Below are 23820 nucleotides of genomic sequence, written 5' to 3'. Positions count from 1 at the left end.
GATAGCAACGCTAGACCATGTCCAAGTCTACAACGAAGAACCATGAAACCTCGTCAATATGGATTTTGCCGCCAACAGAGCGGTTTTCGCGGCATTTACTGCAGTTGTAGCTTCGATAACCCGGTGCTCTGACCGCAGTTTTGCCATCAGGGAGTCATGTGTCCACTCTGTAGTCACCAACGACGCTATAAACCTTTCAACTACGACTAAACGGTTTCAAACACGATTTAGAAATATGTTTGTTCTCTCGCTTTTGGCCTGAAATCTACAAACTCGCTATCCGTTGCGAAATCACATGTACCTCTTCAGACAGGTTGAAGTACAGTAGAAGTACCACGACACCAAGAAAATTCTGAACACGGTGTTCCAATTATCGTCCGAAGGTTCACAACTGACGACGCAGTCGGTCCCTGCAAAAAGACTCAGACACTACGCCAATGTGTGACAGGACGCATGTAACGAGTCATCGACACAGCGTCCTGCCAGCTGTCGGCGTACAGCTTCGCTGCCTGACAACGAAAAAAACTGTTACCTGGGCGTTATTCGCATGCGCCGATCGAGCCGCGACGCATATTCGTGCAGGTGACAATAATAGGACGGCTGCAGTGCTGCTGATACCTCCAGCTGGACAGCCACCGTCACCATCAGCCTCCAACTACACACCGCCGGCTGCGCCAAGCACACCTGGCAAGGCCTTCAGTAATTGTGTATTAGCCTCAGCTGTCAGCCGCTGGTGCTACTCAGCGCCTTTTCAGCACGCTAAGTTCCACCAGAATGCATAACTTTCAAGGGTGCCGTCATAACTGAACCAATACAAAGACATTGGGGGTCGACACCAGGCTGCGCCACAATACAGGGCAGGGACTTGTATTTGCTTTAGTGCATTGGAAAAATAAAGATTTTTTTATGAACGCCACCTGCAGTAAACTCCACCGGCGAATTCCTGTGGTCCTCGCCAAACCATCGAACCCACAAGGACCAGGTGGTACAGCCGAACGCTGCCCTGACAATCCAGTAGAACAGGTCCTTCACCATCCAGCTTAGCGGCCAAAACCCCCGGCCTCTACACTATAGTATACCCTTTTACTGGTTTCCAATTCACTCAAGATTTATTTTTGCAGTGTATAGAGAACATGAAATGATTACGATTACAGATCAAGAACACAAGAGGTTCAGAGGTACCAGGTATCGACCCATGCTCAAACACCCATGTTACTACATGGTTAAGCCTCCACAGATGGCAATGCATGGAACCAACTAGGGTATCCATTCGATTGTAATGGCGAATACTGTTCTGGGTTATGTTATGCTACGTGTACTCGACTTGTTCACGTAGTTCTGTGTGAGTTCTTGATTGATGAGTTCCACGAGTCACTTGTCGTCCCATCATATCCCACATGTGGTCGATTGGCATCATGACCGAAGATAGTGACGACCGGGCGTAGGGAAGCAGCCTACTCACGCTGTAGTAAATTCACATCAGTCTTTCCACTGTGTGCCAGCCAGTCCGCTGTAACTAGCTCTGACGTCATAAATGTTGCGCAATACTTTAAAAATCAAGCAAATAACCTGAAACGTTTCTAGCATGTCAGGAGTAATACTAAATCAACATGTGTTGAATGTCAGTTCAATAACTTAAAAACCATTTTCGAAATTTGGACGTTTTTCTGTAAAAATCATTGGCGCAACAGAAAAGAGCTAGAGAATTAAAAATTTGTATGTAGATTCCTTTTTCATAATAATTTAATATAAACAGTACTTTGGATTTCACAAATTAAAATTTTAGTAGAAATTCATGATTTTCTGGTTTTTGTCTTAAAAATTAAGGAAGCAAGATAGATTAAGTAGGCTAATAAATAAGGCTAGGATGTTTATATTTAAGTAGAATGGAGATCCGCTATAACCATAAAGATGTGAGAAGTTTCATTTGAATAACTATAAAACTATAGCGATAGCGTATCTCCAAAGGGCAAGTTCAGAGCTCGTCTACTGCGTGCAGTGTAATTAAATTAATTCTCTCGCCCAAAATATTTAACTTAGCCACGTCAAACTTTTATTATGATTCCTTACCTGTGTGCTGAATGCACATTTAAATTGAGAGCTTCATCGGCCATCAGCAAAAGAAGCTATGATTTATTCAATAACTTAATGTGGTGCATTACTAGCCCAGCGGCTAGTCGGGAGGGCCGATTTGATCAGGCGTTCCCTTAGTCGTACGCACCGCGGCTTTATATATAAGAACGCTGCGCGAAGAAGGCAAGGCCCCAGTTCTCTCCAGACGCTGAATAGCACACCATCTGTGTCGGGAGTCGCGTCGCGTCGGTATCATTGCTATAAACAGCCTCGGATGCCGTATTAAGTTACTCGGGATACGCGTAACCATGAAATCATTTTCGAGTGATGTGTTAGTTCTGGGATGACTTTAATTATCTATCTTCAGTTTGCGTATGTCGTATTTTCACGTGCCGTCGCGGGACAGACATTCTACCATTATTTAGCATGGCGTTTGATGAACCTAATCATCAAATTATGGCGAGCATTCACATTTAATTTGGACAGTTATAGTTGCATGAGCGCATTAGACTCTGAACTGCTCTGTTAGTCAGATTATGTGGATTCTTCTTTTTTTTTTCATCTGTGACTTTCAGAATATAGCGAACGTTTTTTTTTCACTATCGTTTTTGATTATGAGTCCCAGACAATCTCCTAATTCCTCAGAGCTATAAGCTGTAGCTATAAGTGTATTTCTCAGATGAAGTGGGCACTAGGAATTCTAATTACAGGCTTCACGTTTTGCTAATCACTTTCTGGTTGCCAATGTTGTAATTAGAGAGCCAGTGTTGAGAACGGCAAAAGACAGCATAAATAATAGGAACATTTTAAACAACATAAATCCACCCGCAGCCCCACATATGGTTAAATGGTAGGGAATTGCATCTTTTCTACATTCTACATTTATAAATAACAAAATCATTCCACCAGCCGCCCCACGTATGGTGCATCGGCCGGGAAATGTTTCTACATTCTACAAAAATTATAACAGCAATTAATTTCAACCAGCCGCCCCACACGGGGAAGTTGCCACGCGTCTTGAAGAGCTTGACGGTGTTGTCGCAACAACATGACACTTTCCTGCTGCAAGAATGGCTCTGAGCACTATGGGACTTAACTTCCGAGGTCATCAGTACCCTAGAACTTAGAACTACTTAAACCTAGCTAACCTAAGGACATCACACACATCCATGGCCGAGGCAGGATTCGAACCCGCTACCGTAGCGGTCGCGGGGCTCCAGACTATAGCGCCTAGAACCGCTCAGCCACCCCGGCCCGCATGCAAGAATGGGTCCAACAACATTCTTCATGTACCGAGCACTGGCTACCATCCCATCTAGACCATAAGCCCTGGGTTGGGGTCAGTCTGTCTTGAATGTATGCACTATATGCGACAGCTCTCACCAGCTGTACATCGTACACCCAAACGAGCATCACTTGCTAGCAGACAGAATCTGCTTTCATCGCTGATGAACACTGCGAGCCATTCATCTTCCAAGCGATCTATGACGGCACCACTCTACCCATGCATGTCGAATCTGTGGTGTGAAGACAGGTTAGAGACGTGCGCGCTCGTAGCCCACTGCTAGTAAGCGGTTCGCAACAGTTCGTGTTGACACGTCTGGCTTTCCAGAACAGGGATCCGCAGCGAAGCAGTATTTCCTGTTTGAGTCACATAACAGGCAAACTTCTATTCCATATTTTCCTGGTCATGCTGGAATACATATCGCGAATGGGCATCGCTCGTGGAAGGTCACAAGTAACTCCCTCACTAAGTTTATAAAACTCAGGAAATTTATTATCATGTTCCATATATCCCTTATAGGAGAAAATTTGTCAGTCTGTTTTCTAGTTGCTCGAGTAAGAACATTTTCAAAGCGCAGGCAATTTAGTAAGAGTCTCAGTCTACGCTCCTAAAATGAAGCACGGTACATCGGAAAGTTGTCTTTACTAAATTATCACATAAACTATCCTTGTTCTGCCTATGGACTCGACAGCTCAAAAGAAATTTAATTGCTGACACAATTTCTTCCCTTTAAAATGCTTTCTAATTTTTCACGAAACTAACTTCAGGCGATTCCCTAAGATTTCCTAGCTTTTGGTTGGTATACACCAAAGTGTTACCCAGAATGTTATCATCAAGGTTTATGAGAAAAGCTTTACCTGGTGTATCGGGTTTTATCCCTGGCTTAGTTCCTTTTGGGTATCTCATTACGTTAGCATCAGGCCTCCTACTTTGATTTAAGTAAGGCTCTCTTGTCTTTTTCGAGGTCATCAATTTGAGTCTTCGGCCTGGCTCGCCTTCTTCTTCCTTGAATATCTATAAAAATGTGAAAGCAGAACCGAATACTAGCACACAAAAAACCCATCTATCGAGATGGACAACATAATACACTCCAAAATACCTGTAAAAAGTAATAAAAATCAAAACTTATCTTGTTCATTTTCACCCAACTCGCCGCTGTCAGAAACTACTTGCCCTGGAATTTCCATGATCACATCTTCAGTTTCACTGCTTGAACTTCTGAATAGTCCCCCCCTAAATTCATTGTCTGAATTCTCAAGCAACTTTCTTATTTCGTCATCTGCCAATTTCATCTTTTTGTACATTCTGTCAATATGCCACAGAGATATTAGCCTCTACTCACCACACTGTTTACCGGTTGACCGCAGTTACTACAATGGCTATCACTCAACAATGAATGTAAATCAAAATCTCTTCTTATTATCAACTGTAGTAAAAATCATTACGATAAATCTCATGTATATATTAAATAAAATACTGAACACAACGTGAACTGTAGCCCAAAAACTACGTTGGCGTCAGATAGTGACCGGACCCCAGTCGCCCCCCCCCCCTCCCAGTTGGTTCAAATGGCTCTGAGCACTATGGGACTAAATTTCTGAGGTCATCAGTCCCCTAGAACTTAGAACTATTTAAACCTAACTAACCTATCACACACACCCATGCCCGCGGTTCCGGACTGAGCGCCTAGAACCAAAACTTCCGTGACTCCTGAGACACTGCGCTGGCTGATACCGCCTGTTGGCTGTCTTGGGGTACTCCCTCCTAAGTGGAGACGCCTGTCTGCTTATATCCACGTTTGGCGGCTGTATGGCCATGTAGGAACTATTTGTATGAGTTGAGGCTGATGTATAACATAGTCCTTGTCATGTGCGCCCTCTCTGGAGTTCAGGGTGACATATGTTGCACCTACGTGGTAAGTAGCTCAGCACTGTTCTACGTAGGTTGTGTCTCTTGTCTTCTGGGGACCGCCTTGCTTTCCGCTTTAAAAATAAATAAAAAATGTTATTTCAACTTCTACGTTGATATGAAGCTAAGAGTATTATTGAAAAACAAAATTATCTGCCCCTCTATCATTTGCCGGAAACCTCCTTTCCATAGTTTGACTCATTCCCAAAATAAAAGGAGTGTGCAAATTTTAGGTGAGTCTTCCACTGTTTGTTGGTGTGGAACGTCTGGAACGATTCGGACAAATTTTGTTAAATATATCATTTAGAAGAATGAATCTTTGACTCTGAAGTGGTGTGCGCACTGTGTTAAAAACTTCCTGGCAGACTAAAACTATGAGACAAACTGGTATTAAAACCAGTAACCTTGCCCCTCGCAGAAAATGCACTTTCAGACTGATCTTTTTCTTTTTTCTCATCTTCTTTCCACCATCTTAGCCTACTTTGCACCCGCTGCGTCGAATTCGATGACGATAAACTTGACTTAACTATTTTCTCACGAAGTGTTAATCCTCTTGAAAGCTAACGCTTGAGGGGATAAAAAAACTCTTCTTAAAAATTTAAATCGCTTTCAGCAATTAAAAATCCTCTTGAGAAAGTACAAGTACTCTCGGTAAATATAAATCCTCTCGCAAAGTAAAAATTTTTTGCTATTCAAGAACGTCCCACGAACCTGTCACTGTTTCAAAATACTGCCAGCACGTCTTTGCTGCCTACCTTGTTGTGGACTAATACTGGGAGAAAGCATATCGCGGACAAACTACTTAATGAAAACCTAGTTAGTTTTAAACGAAAATTTATTGTTCATTTCTAGGAATTTGTGACCCAAATTTCTAAACGTAGCACCTAACAAACAACACTATGTTGCGTCGCTTTGAAACTCTAAAAACAGTTACACTCATTATACTTAAAAACAGTCACGTCATCGGACGAAATTTCCCGATGTTTTGTAGTTTCTGATTCTTCTCAATCCATTCTCTTACGGTTGTTAATATTTCTTTTCTTTTTTTGATAGTGTTTGCGTTTCTCTTCATATTTTATATTTATTTGAGCTTCGAAAATTTAATTACGATAACTCCAAGTACATTAAGCTACAATGCAGTTCACAAGAGGTATCACGAACTGTCGCAATGTGCTTAGTTTCAACCAGTTCTGGAATTCTAATTGTCTGTGGAATTATCGCGTGTCATTGTTTCTGTACTCTTACATTTCTCAGAATGAAATATAGTTTGCGTTCAAATTGACTAATGCCATAATATCCGAACAAGTAACAACTAATTAAGCTAACACAGGTCCCAACACGACAAAATGTGCAATACTTCCTATAACGTACTTTACGTAGCCATATCATTTTTGTAATTAATTTTAGCCCATGAGCCGTAAACTGTCACTGTTACGTGCTATAGTAATTTTAAACATCTATCACATTACAGACATGAGAAAAAGTAAGAATTGTAATATTACATAGTTTTACTCATAAAAATTTCATGTTACTACTTGTTACTATACAACATAAGTAGTACAAAAAATGTCGTCAAAACTGTAAACTTCAGGAGCAGCTCATAGAGGGCGCCATACGCAAAACCGATGTGTACTGTGAAACCAACATATAATTTTACGACAGTAATGGTTGAACTATGTAAGCATTCACTTGAGCTCGAACAACTGCTACAATTCCGCACTGGTATGTAATGTTAACATTAAAAGACAACGATGTGATGGACTTATAACTTTTGTAAATCACATTGTAATATATACTCTTGTATTTGGTTTAGCATTGGTAATGACCTGACACTGGTCGAAATCTGATCTGCGTTGTGACTATAAATGTCATATTAAAGCAACTTCATTCTATGACTGATTGCTGCTCTATCTAACCCAAAAAGTTAGTAGTGTCACATCCACTGCACACCATGTTTACTCTGTGTCAGTTGCTCGCTCGGTCTGTGATAGTGAAAATTCCATCTCATCTGAAAGCAAATGAATTACAGTATTTCAAACCTGAAGTAAATATGAAAACCGTAGCAGTAACTAAGTCGTTTACTGCGCAAGCAAATGCACTGAGTCAAAAAAGGCACAAGACGAAGGAAGCCTGCCGCCATGACCGAGCGATTCTAGGCGCTTCAGTCTGGAACCGCGCCACCGCTACTGTCGCAGGTTCGAATACTGCCTCGGGCATGGGTGTGTGTGATGTCCTTAGGTTAGTTAGGTTTAAGTAGTTCTAAGTTCTAGGGGACTGATGACCACAGATGTTAAGTCCCATAGTGCTCAGAGCCATTAGAACAATTTTGCACACGAAGGAACTGTGTAGGCTGAAGTGATATTCATATAAGTATCAACGGAAAATGCAAAACTGCGACCTTTGGTCGCCGACGAACGAATATGCGACACTACAGTGCCATTTCACTGCACAGCTGACAAGGGTAGTAAGTGAGGGACATATCGATACCAGAAAATAAAATATTCCTGAATTCTATTCCGTGTACTCAGTTGGACAGTAAATATGACTCGCAGTAAGGCTCGTGAACAGTATATGCAACCGTCAGCATTTGAGACAGGACGTGTAGTTGAGCTCAGAGAAGCCAGATGGAGTAATCAGCGAATCGCTCGATATCTGAACAAGGAACTGTGTCACTGATCGACGATGTCGGTAGGAATAGCTGCACCGTGGCCGAACACAGTACCAAGAGGGAAGGGGTCGACCTAGAGAGACGACAGAATGTGAGGATCGAGTAATCGTCGGACAGCACTCAGAGCTCCGGAGTCATCATTATCACCGATTCGACGTGCAACTGGTGCTTCAGTGACCACAAAGACCATTAATGGGCGGCTGACAGAAAGGGGGCGGAGCTCACAGCGCCCATTGTGCTGACTACCAAAGATCTCTGAACACCAACAAGCCCGTTTACAGTGGTGTCGGGATCATTGGCTGGGAATCTCATTGACTGGCGTAATTTTGTCTTCCGTGATGAGTTCCACTACTAATCGAACCCCGATGACCAGGGAAGACGTCCCGCGCAGCGATGGGATACTAACCTGACTATCGCCCGCCATACCTACTGACAACCAACACTGATGGTCGGGGGTGCCATTTCTTTTTAAAGGAGGACCGCTTCCGATGGCATCCTTACAGCACAGTGGTACGTCGACAATATTCTCAGTTTTGTGGCCCTTCATGGCAAGCTGTGCTTACGTTTCAGCAAGATAATGTCCGCCCACTGATGGTAAGATTTTCTACAGCTTGTATTTCTGCTTGCCAAACCCTCCAAACCCTACATTTGCGAGCGAGGTCCCGGGATCTTCACATCCACATCTACATCTATATCTTTACTCTGCAATTCACACGTAAGTGCCTGGCAGAGGGATCGTCGAACCATTTTCATACTACTTCCGTACAATTCCACTCTCGAATGGTGCGTGGGAAAAAGGAACACCTAAATCTTTCCGTTCGTGCTCTGATTTCTCTTATTTTATTATGATGATCATTTCTCCCTACGTAGGTGGGTGTCAATAAAATATTTTCGCTTTCGGAAGAGAATTTTGGTGATTGAAATTTCGTAAATAGATCTCGCCGTAAGGAAAACCCCCTTTGTTTCAGTGACTGCCACCCGAACTCGCGTATCATATCAGTGACACTCTCATCCGTATTGCGCGATAACACGAAACGAGCTGCCCTTCTTTGCACTTTTTCGATGTCCTCCGTCACTCCTACCTGGTAAGGATCCCATACCGCGCAGCAATATTCCATCAGAGGACGGAAAAGTCTAATGTAGGCTGTCTCCTTAGTGGGTTTGTCGCATCTTCTACGTGTTCTGCCAACAAAGCTCAGCCTTTGTTTCGCCTTCCCCACAATATTATTTATCTGGTCTTTCCAATTTAATTTGCTCGTAATTGTATTTCCTAGGTATTTAGTGCAATTGATAGCCCTTAGATTTGTGCGATTTATCGTATTCCCAAAATTTAAAGGGTTTCTTTTAGTAACCATGTGGATGACGTCGTACTTTTCTTTGTTTAGTGCCAATTTACACTTTTCGCGTCAAACAAAAATTCTCTCTAGGTCATTTTGTAATTGGAATTGATCGCCTGATGGTTTCACTAGAAGGTAAGTTACAGCGTCATCTGCAAACAATCTAAGTGGGTGAAAACGCTTGGAACATTATGGGCAGTCTTCCAACCATCTCGTGATTTTGACAATCTAAGACGCCAAAAGAAGAGAATTTGGCACGATATCTATCAGAAGCCATCCACTAACTCAGTTAATCAATGTCAAGCCGAATAAATGCTTTCATAATGGCTGTCTCCTTAGTGGGTTTGTCGCATCTTCTAAGTGTTCTGCCAACAAAGCTCAGTCTTTGTTTCGCCTTCCCCACAATATTATGTATCTGGTCTTTCCAATTTAATTTGCTCGTAATTGTAATTCCTAGGTATTTAGTCCAATTGATAGCCCTCAGATTTGTGCGATTTATCGTATTCCCAAATTTTAAAGGGTTTTTTTGACTGGCTCAATTAGTGAAACTCTTTCCCTTGAAGAAGTCTTCCAATTTTTCTGAAACTGTAATCAATTGTTTGTCTATAAATGTACATCACATCTGCCGATTTCAGTCTCATTAGAATAATTCCTTCTTGGTACGTCGGATTTTTTTTATTTAGTTTACGTACTGTCCAATATCTGTCTGTGTATGTTGAGAGATGGATAGTTGTGGTAAAGAAGTCGCAAAGAACTTTCTTTTTCAGGTCTGACAACCACAGAATTGACAAAATGAGTTTCTAATCCTTCATCGCACCAGAGAAGTAGTAGTGTTTTTCTTTCCCTGAGGCTGCAGACAAATCTCGGTTGATAGTACCGATTGTTTCATCCTTCGGTATCCTTCGGTGTAGTTTGTTCCCACCAACCCACGTTTCGTGTTAGAACGCCGAAGAAAATAGCCTGGTGCTAAAATCGTTCGTCACTGTCGTTGCTAATGTTTCGGCTTTAGCTTTATGCACCTGAGTAAATCACCTCTCTAGTATGGTTTTCAATCAACTTTAGTTTCAAATGACCCGATAGTGAAGTAAACATATTCCAGTTGTTATTCTGCCTTTGTCTGACTCGCCTGTCGGTCTTATACCCTGGTAGTCTCACAAAGAAGTCACCTTCTCTGCTGACAGTAACCAGCGTTTGTTTCAGGTCTTGATTGGTGCTTCGAATCAGACTTGCGATGATGTGTGCTAGTAGCACATCCAGTCAGAAAATTTTATGACACTGCATATTCCTGCTAAAATTATCCGTTTTTCATCATCGTAGTTTCCTACTTCTCCATGGTGTACCGTGACTTCCAAGCCGTTTAAATCGGCATTACAAGGTAATTTCCCATCTCCTCCTCGGAAGTGATATGATTCTCCAACCACTTGGTTTACAGAGCAAACCGTTTTCGCAGGTCTTCTGCGTATTACTTTCTCCTTATGTCATTCCATTTGTATTTAATACAAGGTGTCCCAAATGGTACGTAGCAACTTCAGTGTCATTAAAGTCGACTTGTAATTAATTTAGTGAAAGAAAGTAAAGTTTTTACGTTTTTTTGTAAGCGTATGAATAAATATTAACTGGAGTCCAGAAATGAAGAATGGAGTCTGCACAGAAAGAAGCACCTTTTTTGCTACAAAAGTCAGACACCCAGGTTCAGAGAAAGAGCTGAAGACGCTTTCGGAGTACCCGGTGCACTGACGTACGTGGGATTCGCAGTTCCTTTACGGCCTTACGAACAGACTTTGTGCTGAACGCTGGAAAACCTGTCAAATTCTTTCCATATTTTTGTCACTTCTGCTTGGCCTGCCTACATATCGCTTCAGATCCACACCACTGTTTCTCTGAAGATCCTGTGTCATTCTCATACGCCTAGCTGAGACAGTGGTGGTTTCCTGGACCGCATCTTGAAATTTCTTTGAACTTGGGCATCTGACCTCCTTTCAATAAACGAAACTGCACACTGTGCCTTTTCCTGTGCAGACTCCATTCTTCGATTCATTTATGGCGCTCCAGGCACCGTGCAACAAAAAATAAAAAAAACTTTTTTTTCAGTTATGTTGCTCTTGTGACTGAGAAAAGCAAAACATTTGTTCATTATCTTATACAAAAAACTTTTTGAGTTGGTCTATCAAACTTTACTGCTTTTCGCTAAGTTAATTACAAGTTGATTTACACGACACCGAAATTGTAGCGCACTTTTTGGGACACCCTGTATATCTTTCTAATTTTTTTCGTGTATTATTTCATCTCTTATGGGTGTATCCAGCCGCTCTTCTTAGGCGTCTCAGTGCCACTGTTTCAATAGCTCATTTCCATTTCCTGTACAGAGGCAAATTTTTACAACTTTGCACAGGATAGACACTGATTCACTTTAAAAAATTTAATTTTTTTTAATCTTTTTCCATTGATAGGTAAGTTTTCTGTTGACAGTGCCGCGCATCGATTGGAATTCATTCATTTTATTTCTAAACGCCCTAAATAACTGCATTTGCTTACCAGCTGGATTACGCCCTCTTCGATCTTCGATCGGAATGGGTATTTGCCCATGAATGATATACCGGTACTGTTATAGTTGCTGCAGGTTATCTCTAAGCTATAGTTTAAAACTGAATTGGAGAGTAATTAAAACTTCCGAGCTAATAGTAGAAATACTTCTCCCTGACGTTTCGTTGCCAGCTGCGGGCACGACCGCTGGCAACGAAACGTCAGGGAGATGTATTTCTACTATTGGACCACGGCCTCTTGGCCCGGAAGTTTTAATTACTGAAGACGCCGGCCGTGAAAGCCTACACGCTATATGAATTGGAGAGGTTTTTTTGAATGAGAGATACCACGAAGCAAATAAAATCGTCTTTAAAATTGCGTGGCCAAAATTTAGAATATTTCGTAGAATTGAGCGTCTTGTATAGCAGTATCAATACAGACTTTATAACGCTTTGGTAATCGGTGGCACCATTATGACGCCATTTGATTTATGATTCTATGCGGGGACATTTCCACTCCATTGTTAATACAAATCAACGTACCCGTTCCCACGCTCCTTAAGACTTGTGCCAAATAATATGGGTAGAGGTTTACACTCGTAATTTTCCTAAGCTTGTGCCCGAAAATTAGTACATTGCTTTTTCGTAGCCAGTGAATAACGAGTTTCTGCGTTAAAGTCATGATATGTAGTCGCTACGTAAGTGTTGTTTTCAGAAATCATGCCGTTCTTCTGCGAAAATGGAGCTCATGGTAGTTTACCGCCTTGGAATAACTTTCAGATAGACTTTATGCTCTGCTGTTAATATATCATCGCCCTAAAAATTGCTATGTTCTTCCCTGTTGACGTATTTTACGCTGGCATGTTTAGTCGCGTGAAGTTACTGTACACTGACGAGACATAAGTCATGAGACCCCTCCTAATATCCTTTTGCCAAGCTCAGTGCAGAAAGTCGACGTTGCATGGACTCAACAAATACTTAGGAGTTCCCTGCAGAATTATTGACTCATGCTGCCTGTATAACTGTCCACAATTGCAAAAGTGTTGCCGGTGCAGGATTTTGTGCACGAAATGTTCGATGGGAAACATTTCGGGCGATCTGGTAGGTCAAAAAAATTGTTCAAATGGCTCTAAGCACTATGGGACAACATCTGAGGTCATCAGTCCCCTACACTTAGAACTACTTAAACCTAACCTAAGTATATCACTCACATCCATGCCCGAGGCATGATTCGAACCAGCGACCATAGCAGCAGCGCGGTTCCGGACTGAAGCGCCTAGAACCGCTCGGCCACAACGGCCGGCGATCTGGCAGGTCAAATTATTCGCTCGAATTCTCCAGAATGTGGCCCGCCGCGTGGGATTATCCGAGCGGTCTAAGGCGCTGCAGTCATGGAGTGTGCAGCTGGTCCCGGCGGAGGTTCGAGTCCTCTCTCGGGCATGGGTTTGTGTGTTTATCCTTAGGATAATTAAGGTTAAGTAGTGTGTAAGCTTAGAAACTGACGACCTTAGCAGTTAAGTCCCATAAGATTTCACACAAAATTGAACATTCTTTTGATCGTGGCCCAGTGATATGACACATTGTCATTCACAAAAATCCCAAAGTTCCTTGGGAACATGAGGTCCGTGAATGGCTTTAAATGGTCTTCAAGTATGCAAACATAACGATTTCTATTCACTGTGCGGTTCAGCTGGGCCAGAGGAGCCAGTCCATTCCACGTAAATAGAGCCCACACCATTATACAGACACCACCTGATTGCACAGTGCCTGTTGACAACTTGAGTGCATGGCATCGTGGGGTCTGCGCCACACTCGAACCCTACCATCTTCTCTTACCAACTGAAATCGGGATTCATCTGACAAAGCCATGGTTTTCCAGTCGTATAGAGCCCAACTCATCTGGTCTCGACCCCAGGAGAGCTGCTGGTTGTGCTGTTACCAAAGACACTCGCGTAAATCGTCTGTTGCCACAGTCTATTAACCCCACATTTCGCCATACAGTCCTAACGGATACGTACGCCCATCATAGATTTCTGATGTTGTTTGTCCGTTGGCATAGACTACTCTATGCAAACATCGCTGCTCTCGGTCATTAGTGAAGTCTATCGGCCACTGCGTTGTCCGTGGTGGGAGGCAATATCTGAAATTTGGTATTTTCGGAACACTATTGACTCTGTGGATCTCGGAATATCGAATTCCCTAACGATTTCCAAAATGCAACGTCCCATACATCTAGCTCCACCCACAAATCCCCTTTCAAAGTGTGTTAATTTCCGCTATGTGCCCATAATCACATCGAAAACCTTCTCACATGAATCACCTAAGTACAAATAACAGTTCTTTTTTTTTTTCTTTATGGGTTTTCAATTCCCCCCGAAGGGGGCGGGCTGGCAGCAGCTTACTACGCTGCTCTACAGCCAGAGACTTTTGTTTAAAAAAGGAAGAAGAAAGAAACAAGGAAGAACAGGCGATAAAATGGTGATTTAAAGTGTAAAATGGCGTAAAAATGCGGAAAGTTAAAACAGAAAGCAAAAGGGGTTTGCAATGTTGATAAAATACACAGGAATCAGACAAGTAACATAGTAGACACACAATTAAAAAACATGGCGACAGTCAGGTTTCTGTTCGCAAGAGATAAAAAAAAAGCACACCCAGCGACAGTATGATGGCTGTTCGCTACACTTCCCAAAAGACACAACACGGAGCACGCACTGGAAAAACACACTGTAAAACACTGCACGAAAAAGGCGGCATAAAGATGGCACTCCCGATCCAAGGCAGATGGGCGGGGGGGGGGGGGGGGACCTGGAGTAGGGGGAAAAACAAGGAGGGAGGAGAGGAAAAAATGAAAAGGGGGGGGCCAAGGAGGGAGAGGACTAATAAAGGGGGAGAAGGGCAGATGCGAGACGGAATGAGAGGAGGCAGAGGAGGGAAATGTAAAAGGACTCGGGGGAGAGACGGGGGCAAAGAGAGGGGAGGTGGGGAAGAAAGAGGATGGAAGGGGGGGGAGAGGGAGCCCGGGAAATGGACAGAGGAAAGGAGGGGGAGTGAGGATCAGAGTTGATAGGAGGGATAAATGGTGGGAGAGAGGGCATCATCTGGGAGGGGGAAATAACAGCTCCAATGCACTGCCATTTTATATCTTGTGCACGAGATACTACCGCCATCTGTATATGTGCATATCGCTGTCATCTGAGTGTACAGTAAACTCCTATTTACCCAGGAGCGGATGGTACACGCATAGTTGCCCATTTAAAATTAAGAAATGAAAACTGAAAAGAAGGCTGTTACAAATAGAATGAATACTTTCAATAATACAAATTTCTGCTTGTGTAAGCACAGATGGCAGTGTAAACAGACGGCAACCATGTTAACCAGCGCGCACTGAGCGTTTTCATACGTTCTCAGTACTCCGTGAGTTGAGATGATAATACCATCAACTACACCGCTCAGTCATTTTGCAACCATTCTATAAGGAACTTATTTTAATGGCTGTCTGCTTCTGCGAACAAAATTTAAAAACATTAATCGAGTAGTAATTAGTCCCAAATAAAAGTGCTTAATTTGATGGAACATAATCCAGTTCACTATTGAACTGCGTTGCTGTCGAATTCTAGAATCCATTAAATAAAAATGTTTGAAAACTGCTCGTCCTCTAGGCCACACAATACACTAACCAAATCACATGACTTAAACTAGCAACAGTAGATTGCAATCATTCAGAACTTCAACGAAAGGCTTCACAAGCATTTTATTTAAAACAATGGTTTGACAAAATTTTCCCCTCTTGCGTAAGAATTTATGTAATTGGTCCGTAGCACAAACTGTGGTCGGTTACAAATTTTGCCTCCTTTTTATAATTTGCCGTCTGTTTCCGTTGCACATTACCATAGAAGTTACAAGACAGAGAAGAGGATTACATACAATTTTATTTTCTGGTAATTGAACATGGCTCGCAGTCCACAATACTGAACTTCCACGGTGGAGAAATTATATAAGACGCTAAAATACACCTGAGTAACTGGCACGCAGTCAATGGGAGGAAGAGAATGAGAGATAATTTTGTTGTATTTTAAAGCCAGAATTATCTATATATCCTCTAGAGCACAGTCCGTACACACAGCAATTTAAGAAACGTGGTATGTGTATAACGTCTACATGACCTGAATGCAATCTGCAATCTGTGACCGCTGAAAACTGTTTATACTATCATACACCTTCACAGCGATGTTTGCGTAGAGTAGTCAGTGCTAACGGACAAGCATCCCCGTAATCAGAAATGTTTGGATCCACATGATAAACGATTTTCGTAATACTTCTTCTTCTCAGGCTGGACTGGCGCTGTTTTCTGCACGATGAAACGATTTCCGTAATGTTTGTTGTTCGCAGGCTGCACTGGCGCTGTTTACGGCACCACAGCTCGTAAATAACGGCAGATACATTAATTGCTGTGCGATGTCTGGATATTTCCGCCTGTAACACACAAGAAGAATATTCCACAAGAGTAAATGTGGCAAGAGCAAGCCATTCATGTTCATTTTCCACCGGGACGGAAGATCGGATGTTGAGGTGTGGATACATGGACGCTAAATGTTTAGCCTATACTGACACGCATCGTTCACTTTGCAGCCCAGGTACGGCCATGCACAACACATCAGGTCGTCAAGTTTTTGACATGTTTGTGGGAAGACTGTTCGACACAGACAAAAAATAACCGAAATACGCTGATGTTTGTACATACTAACCTGCTACATATAAAAAATATCTGCCCTTATAACCGTTGTACCCCTTGCGAAGGGCGTAGCAGATGCTGATAGTAAAAGTCCTGGGAGATAGGAGAAGTGCCACAACAAAGGTAGGAAGGAGGATTCCCATTGCAGAAAGGTTGGCCGTGCCGTTTGCAAAGAAACCCTCACAGTATCCGCCCTAAGCGATTTAGGGAAATCACGGAAAGCATAAATCTGGATTGTCGGACAGCGGTCTGATCCCCACTCCTCTGGAAAGGGGAGTGTCTCGACAGTGTGCAACTTCGTCAGATATCGCACTGTCTTAAGGCTGCGGATCCAGCTCCCTGTGAGAACGCAGACTAGGTAATCAACAGATGAAAAATTTGCCGGAACTTGGAACAGGATTGCATCTCACTTAATCCCCACTGATTTGATCCTCAGTGAACCGCTCATTCTATTTCATTTCCTTTCATTTTACGGTAGTTAATTCGTTTCATTTTAGCTAAACTACCTGTCGTTATTATTTATCTCAACTGAAATTTACAAATGACTTTATATACTCACTTTTACTGACCTTTCAACTACGCGGTTCGTAGGATTATGCTTTCGCCATGGGTCCGAATCAGTTAAATTAATAGCTAGACGATTTCTGTATTCCACGTTTTGAAGTATTTGTGGCACTATCTTTCAGTGTCACAGGTCACTTTTTGGAAAGGTATTTACACTCGAACACAGAAACGATGAACGACGCACTACGAAGGAGTTATGAAAACGGGTCACAAACTTATGTTCAGATAGGTATCGACGGAAAATGCAAAACTGTAAACTTTGGCGGCCGATGACTGAATGTGTGACTTTGCAGCGCAGTTTCACGGCATAGCTGGTAAGAATAGTAAACAGCGAACATGTCGATACCAGGACATAAAGTCTTTGCGCATTTCATTTCGTCTACTCAGTTAGAGAGTAACTGTGCCTCGCAGACAGGTGCGTAAACAATACACGTAGGTGCGAGCGTTCGAGACGAGACATTTAGCTGGACCCAAAGAAACCGGTTGGAGTAATTGGCGAATCGGTCTTCATTTGAATAGGACTGATGCCATTATTGAGTACTGTTGGCACGAATGGGTGAGCTATGGAAGAACACAGCATCAAGAAGGAAGCGGTCAGCCTAGACAGGCGACGGAACCTGAAGGCGGAATATTCGCCGGGGTGGAACTTTGAGCCTTTGATTCATTTTTATCATCGACCCGACTGTAAAGAATAGCTAACTGATCAATCGTATCTCGGTTTGCGACAGTTCGCCGGAAGAGTGACCATGTCGACTGCCAGGACAGAAGCATTTTGCGTTCTGCACTCGCTTCTGTTGCGTAGTGTTATAGGGTGCACTCAACGTAAGGACGCTGCCCGTGCTGATCTGTACAATGTCCCATTCCAGTGGCGATTTTCATTCGGCGGCACATTCGAATCAATCTTCTTTCGTTTCCAAGGTAAAGATTTGTTGTTCAAAGTGAAAGTGTTCGTTCCACGTTCATGGATCAATATAGGTATTTCACTCACTCATCCCTGAGTACAGTCCGTGATGGTCATTAACATCCCACTTAATTAATGTTGTTACGGGAATTGCTGATTGTATGGCGTTACCTTTATACCGATTTTTTATTATAAATGTTGTTTAACTACACAAAATCATTCAAATGTTCTCTTGATTCATTTTCTTTCTACAGCCATATATGAAATTTATAATCCTTTCGTAGGTGCTTCTCATGTGCTCTTATATTGTTACTTAAATCTGCATTTGATGCGAGCACAAACTACTAAAAGCATTTTGTCTTCGCCAGAATCGTTCTGCAAGCGAGCTGCCATCTGCATTAATATTTCTCTATTGTTACATGTATCTTACAGCCAGTGTAAAGTGAGGAAGGTAAGTCTGTGTTGCAGAGGACTTACAGACTTCATGTTGATCTTGAATATGTTTTCAGTGATCACCATATTCAGATTCACTTGGGAGAAGGTGTTAAGTGAGGTCATACATCCTCATAATACGTGTTCCTCCTATAAGGGAGTAACAAAAACACTTACGTCTGTCAGGAAATAAGGAGTGATTACCATGTTGCATCCATTTAATATATACGTCAAGCTCCGCTTATATTCATCGTTACGCTATGAAAGTTCTTCCTACTTCTGAATACATTAATGACACAGAATTCAGATCACAATAATACTCATTATCGATCGTATACCAGCGTTTAACACTTGCCTAATTGAAGTAACTTTCCGTCTGATATGAACACACCACCATTCGACGGTGACATCGCTTTCCATTCCGTTTCGTTCTATTCACGTCTTGTTAGTTAATTTCGAGACGTCCAATGATCGGGTGTACGTCTTTGGTTCAAATGGCTCTGAGCACTATGGGACTCAACTGCTGTGGTTATCAGTCCCCTAGAACTTAGAACTACTTAAACCTAACTAACCTAAGGACATCACACACATCCATGCCCGAGGCAGGATTCGAACCTGCGACCGTAGCAGTCTGTACGTCTTTCTATTGGATGCCACTTCGGTGTCTTGTGTGTCCCCAACTTACTTCAGTAACATAAGCTCATACATGACAGAGAAATGTATTTATAGGACTCTCTAGATCAATGAAAATAAAAGTACCATCAAAATAAAAAAAATTAAAATACATTAATTCACTATATTTTTAAATGTGTCACCACTGACTCCACCGTGTAATTCATGTCATGGGAGTCTCACAGTATGGTGCTAGGATTAAGAACCATACCCATCGGCCCCTCCTGTCGGAGGTTCGAGTCCTCTCACTGGCATGGGTGTATCTGTTGTTCTTAGCGTAAGTTAGTTTAAGTTAGTTTAAGTAGTGTGTAGGTCTAGAGACCGATAACCTAGGCAGTTTGGTCCCTTAGGAATTCACACACATTTGAACATTTGAACCATACGCCATCTTTTGTAATTTCCAGGGGACGATCCTAAATGACGGTCACTTCAGTGCATTTATTTACTGTTCTTTGAACAAAAGTCTCATTTCTATTCGTCCTACTGCGTATTTCTTTCAGTTACCTTCCGTAGTGTAGAACTTCTCGTGTGTATAGTCGAAGTTTCTTGGCGGTGACACATTATGCGCAAGTTCTTTCCGTCCTTAAGTTTTGCGCTCTAGTTTAGAAGCTATAGGAGAAATTAAATTCATAGTATGAAAATAGACATTGTGAGATTTCCTAATGATATCGCAGTGCAGAACAATGAAAAGCGATGCTAACCCAGATAGAAACTGACCCCAGCTCTTCCTATTACGTGATAATTAATAAATCTAAAACAAAAATCATAGCGGCGAATAGTTACCGAATTCTTACTCTATGATGAGCGATTTGAGACCGTCGAACTTTTCGTCTACCTAGACAGCAAAATTACATCTGCCGGAAGATGAAGGGCGATTATTGCAAGTCGCATCCATCAGGCAAAAACTGCTTTTGACAAGAGGAGAAACATTTTCATTTCCATTTTCATAAACAAAGATGTCAGGAAAGATTCCATAAAGACATATGTTCAGTGTATACTATTGTACGGGAGTAAATCATCTACATACACTGGCGGAAGCAGAAAAACTAAAACAAACATAACGTTCGAGATGCGATTCTACGGGAGAATCTCCTATGTAGGCAAGGTCCCAATGAAGAGGTATTCCACAGATTGGAGGGAGAGAAACCTTGTCCAAATCAGAAGGGACACACAGGTCAGCCATCTGCCGGGACATGATGATGTCACTGAACGTATCATTGAAGAGTCAGTAGAAGAGAAGAACGCAAGAGGCAGACTGATACAGGAATAAATCACTCGCTTCATGGAGGATACCAGCTGCACCACCAATACCGCTCTCAAGGAGAAGGCCGAAGACAGAAAAGCATGCTGAGCAACGGCAAACCAACCTGATGGTTGAAGACAAGAAATCACCCCGGATGTCCAACCGGTGATAGGGGACCCAGAATTTAACGCTGGATCCGAATCATGTGTGGTTCCTGGTGAATCCTCATATCGCTCAGAGGTGAACGGTGGATTAAAGGCGCACTGGGTTTCAATTCCACAACCTCTTTTTTTCTTCAATCCTTCCGACAAAAGTGAAACTCCGGGAATTTTAAAATAATCTTCTGTTCTTAAAAAAAGATATAACTGCTTTCTTGGGAGGTAAAAAGTCGTCTTTGGCGTCAAAGCCACCAGAGTTGCGATAAAACATCTTGAAATAGTCGATCATATTTACGTGGCCACCACCTATGTTCGATGTCAACGAGCATATAACCACTCTAGACGGCACGCAGCAGCACTGGATGGTATATAAAGCACGTGGGGAGGGACGCACCAAATAGTGCAATCGCTGTCATAATGCGGAACAGAAGTTATTTATCTTACGCCCGAAAGGGCCTGATCATTGGTTTTCGGGCCAAGGTGGCAAAATGGCGCTATCTAAAACAGGTGCCGAGGCAACCGTGGTTCACCACAGGCCATAGATGACAGTCTACAACAAATATCTGCGAGCGAATATACGTGCAAATATTGTTCAGCTGACCTCCCAAATGAACCAAGGGGCAACCAACAGTGTCTCCTCCAACGACCGTTCAGCGAACTTTCAAAAAAATAGTTCAAATGGCTCTAAGCACTATGGGACTTAACATCTGAGGTCATCTGTCCCCTAGAACCTAAATAACCTAAGGACATCACACACATCCATGCCCGAGTCAGGATTCGAACTTGCGACCGTAGCAGCAGCGCGATTCCATACTGATGCGCCTGGAACCGCTCGGCCACAGCAGCCGGAGTTCATCGACGACGAAGGCTGGAATTTGTACCCAGTACCGGAAATGGATGTTCAACGAGTGTCGAAAGGTGGACTTTTCAGACTAATCATGTTTTATGCTCCATCTAACAGATGGCCAAAAGCGTGTACATCATGAAACGTCTAAAAGCAAAGGAAGGACGAGAAAGCGTTATGGTCTGGGGAATGTTTTCATGGTATTACGTGGGTGATCTCGTCATTCTACAAGGCGCAATGGGTCAAACCAAGTATGCATCTATCCTTGGGGACCATGTCCACCCCTACATGTGGTTTGTGTTTTTCTCTCGGCACTATGGCATCTGCCAGCCAGACAATGCAACGAGTCACTCAATTCGCAGCGTGCGTGCTTAGTTCGAAGTGCTCCAAGATGAGTCCACCGTATTCCCCTGGCCACCAAACTCACCGGTTTAAAATCCAATCGAGAATCCGTGGGACAACCTCGATCGAGCTGTCTTCCATCGAGAGACCAAGCGCATCCGGCCACGTCACTGGAATTGTGATGGCGCCACAGCCCCGTCGGTACTTCCCAGCCCCTCACTGGCCCTCTTCCTCCACATCTCGCAGCATTTTTTTCTGGTTCAGTTCCATATTCATATTTTATCCAGCTGGTAGAACCTATTCAACACGTTCAACCAACTGGAAATTATGGCAATGAGAGGATGGCTGGCAACTTAACGTTACAGAGAGTTTCTACGGTAGGAATGGTCTCACTGACGACGTCGTACCGAGTGGCGCTTGCTCCCGTAGGTAGGATGGCGTTGGAGACATTTTTCCAAATAGTTTTTCCACACTTCACCTAGGGGGATTCTGCGAACGCAGTGCTGTGAGTGATTCGTAGTTATTCTCGGCGGCGATTTACTTTGGGTCAAGATGAATGTAACTTAATGATATGAAATATTTGCTTCCTCATCTAGCTCCGCATTTATTTTGCCAACATCACGACCATGTCCGCAGGTCTCAAAGTTCCGAAATGGTTCTAATGCCTCTGAGCACTATGAGACTTAACTTCTGAGGTCATCAGTCCCCTAGAACTTAGAACTACCTAACCTAACTAACCTAAGGACATCACACACATCCATGCCCGAGGCAGGATTCGAACCTGCGACCGTAGCGGTCGCGCGGTCCCAGACTGTAGCGCCTAGAACCGCTCGGCCACTCCAGCCGGCTCAAAGTTTCAGATATTGTTGTATTATACCCCGATTGTTTGCCTACATTATTTTTTAGACCCAGTTTAGGAACATTACTGTCTGCCCCAAATGACTGTAAAAAGCGATAGTGTCTTCTACATATAAGATGAGTAAAAGAACGGATCTGTAAAATTAGTTTCCTTAACATCGTTTCCCTGTAGAATTGTTCAACATACTCTGAGGCATAACATAATAAATTTCCTAGAGACCGAAAAGCTAATGCCCACAGATCAGCAAGGTTTTAGAAAGCATCGCTCGTGCGAATGTCAGCTTGTCTTTTTCTCCCATGGTATACTGTAGATTATGGATGAAAGGCAATAGGCAGATTCCATATTTCGAGATTTCCGAAAACATTTTACATGGAGTCCCATTCAGGTTGTTAACGGAGGTACGAGCACATGGAATAGGTTCCCAGATATGTAAGTTGCTCGAAGACCTCTGAAGTAATGGAAACCAGTATGTTGTCGCCAACAGCAAGTGTTCATGGGAGACAAGGGTATCGTCAGAAGTGCCCAGGCAAATGTGCTAGGACCGCTGTTATTTTCGGTATACATAAATGACGGCCGGCCGCTGTGGCCGTGCGGTTCTAGGCGCTTCAGTCCGGAACCGCTCGACTGCTACGGTCGCAGGTGCGAATCCTGCCTCGGGCATGGATGTGTGTGATGTCCTTAGGTTAGTTAGGCTTAAGTAGTTCTAAGTCTAGGTGACTGATGACCTCAGATGTTAAGTCCCATAGTGCTTCCCCCATGAACCATGGACCTTGCCGTTGGTGGGGAGGCTTGCGTGCCTCAGCGATACAGATGGACGTACCGTAGGTGCAACCACAACGGAGGGGTATCTGTTGAGAGGCCAGACAAACATGTGGTTCCTGAAGAGGGGCAGCAGCCTTTTCAGTAGTTGCAGGGGCAACAGTCTGGATGATTGACTGATCTGGCTTTGTAACATTAACCAAAACGGCCTTGCTGTGCTGGTACTGCGAACGGCTGAAAGCAAGGGGAAACTACAGCCGTAATTTTTCCCGAGGACATGCAGCTTTCCTGTATGATTAAATGATGATGGCGTCCTCTTGGGTAAAATATTCCGGAGGTAAAATAGTCCCCCATTCGGATCTCCGGGCGGGGACTACTCAAGAGGACGTCGTTATCAGGAGAAAAAAAACTGGCATTCTACGGATCGGAGCGTGGAATGTCAGATCCCTTAATCGGGCAGGTAGGTTAGAAAATTTAAAAAGGGAAATGGATAGGTTAAAGTTAGATATAGTGGGAATTAG

Source organism: Schistocerca nitens, chromosome 9 (genome assembly GCF_023898315.1).
Source record: "Schistocerca nitens isolate TAMUIC-IGC-003100 chromosome 9, iqSchNite1.1, whole genome shotgun sequence".
In the NCBI taxonomy this organism is placed as follows: domain Eukaryota; kingdom Metazoa; phylum Arthropoda; class Insecta; order Orthoptera; family Acrididae; genus Schistocerca; species Schistocerca nitens.
This window is presented reverse-complemented; position numbering follows the sequence as displayed.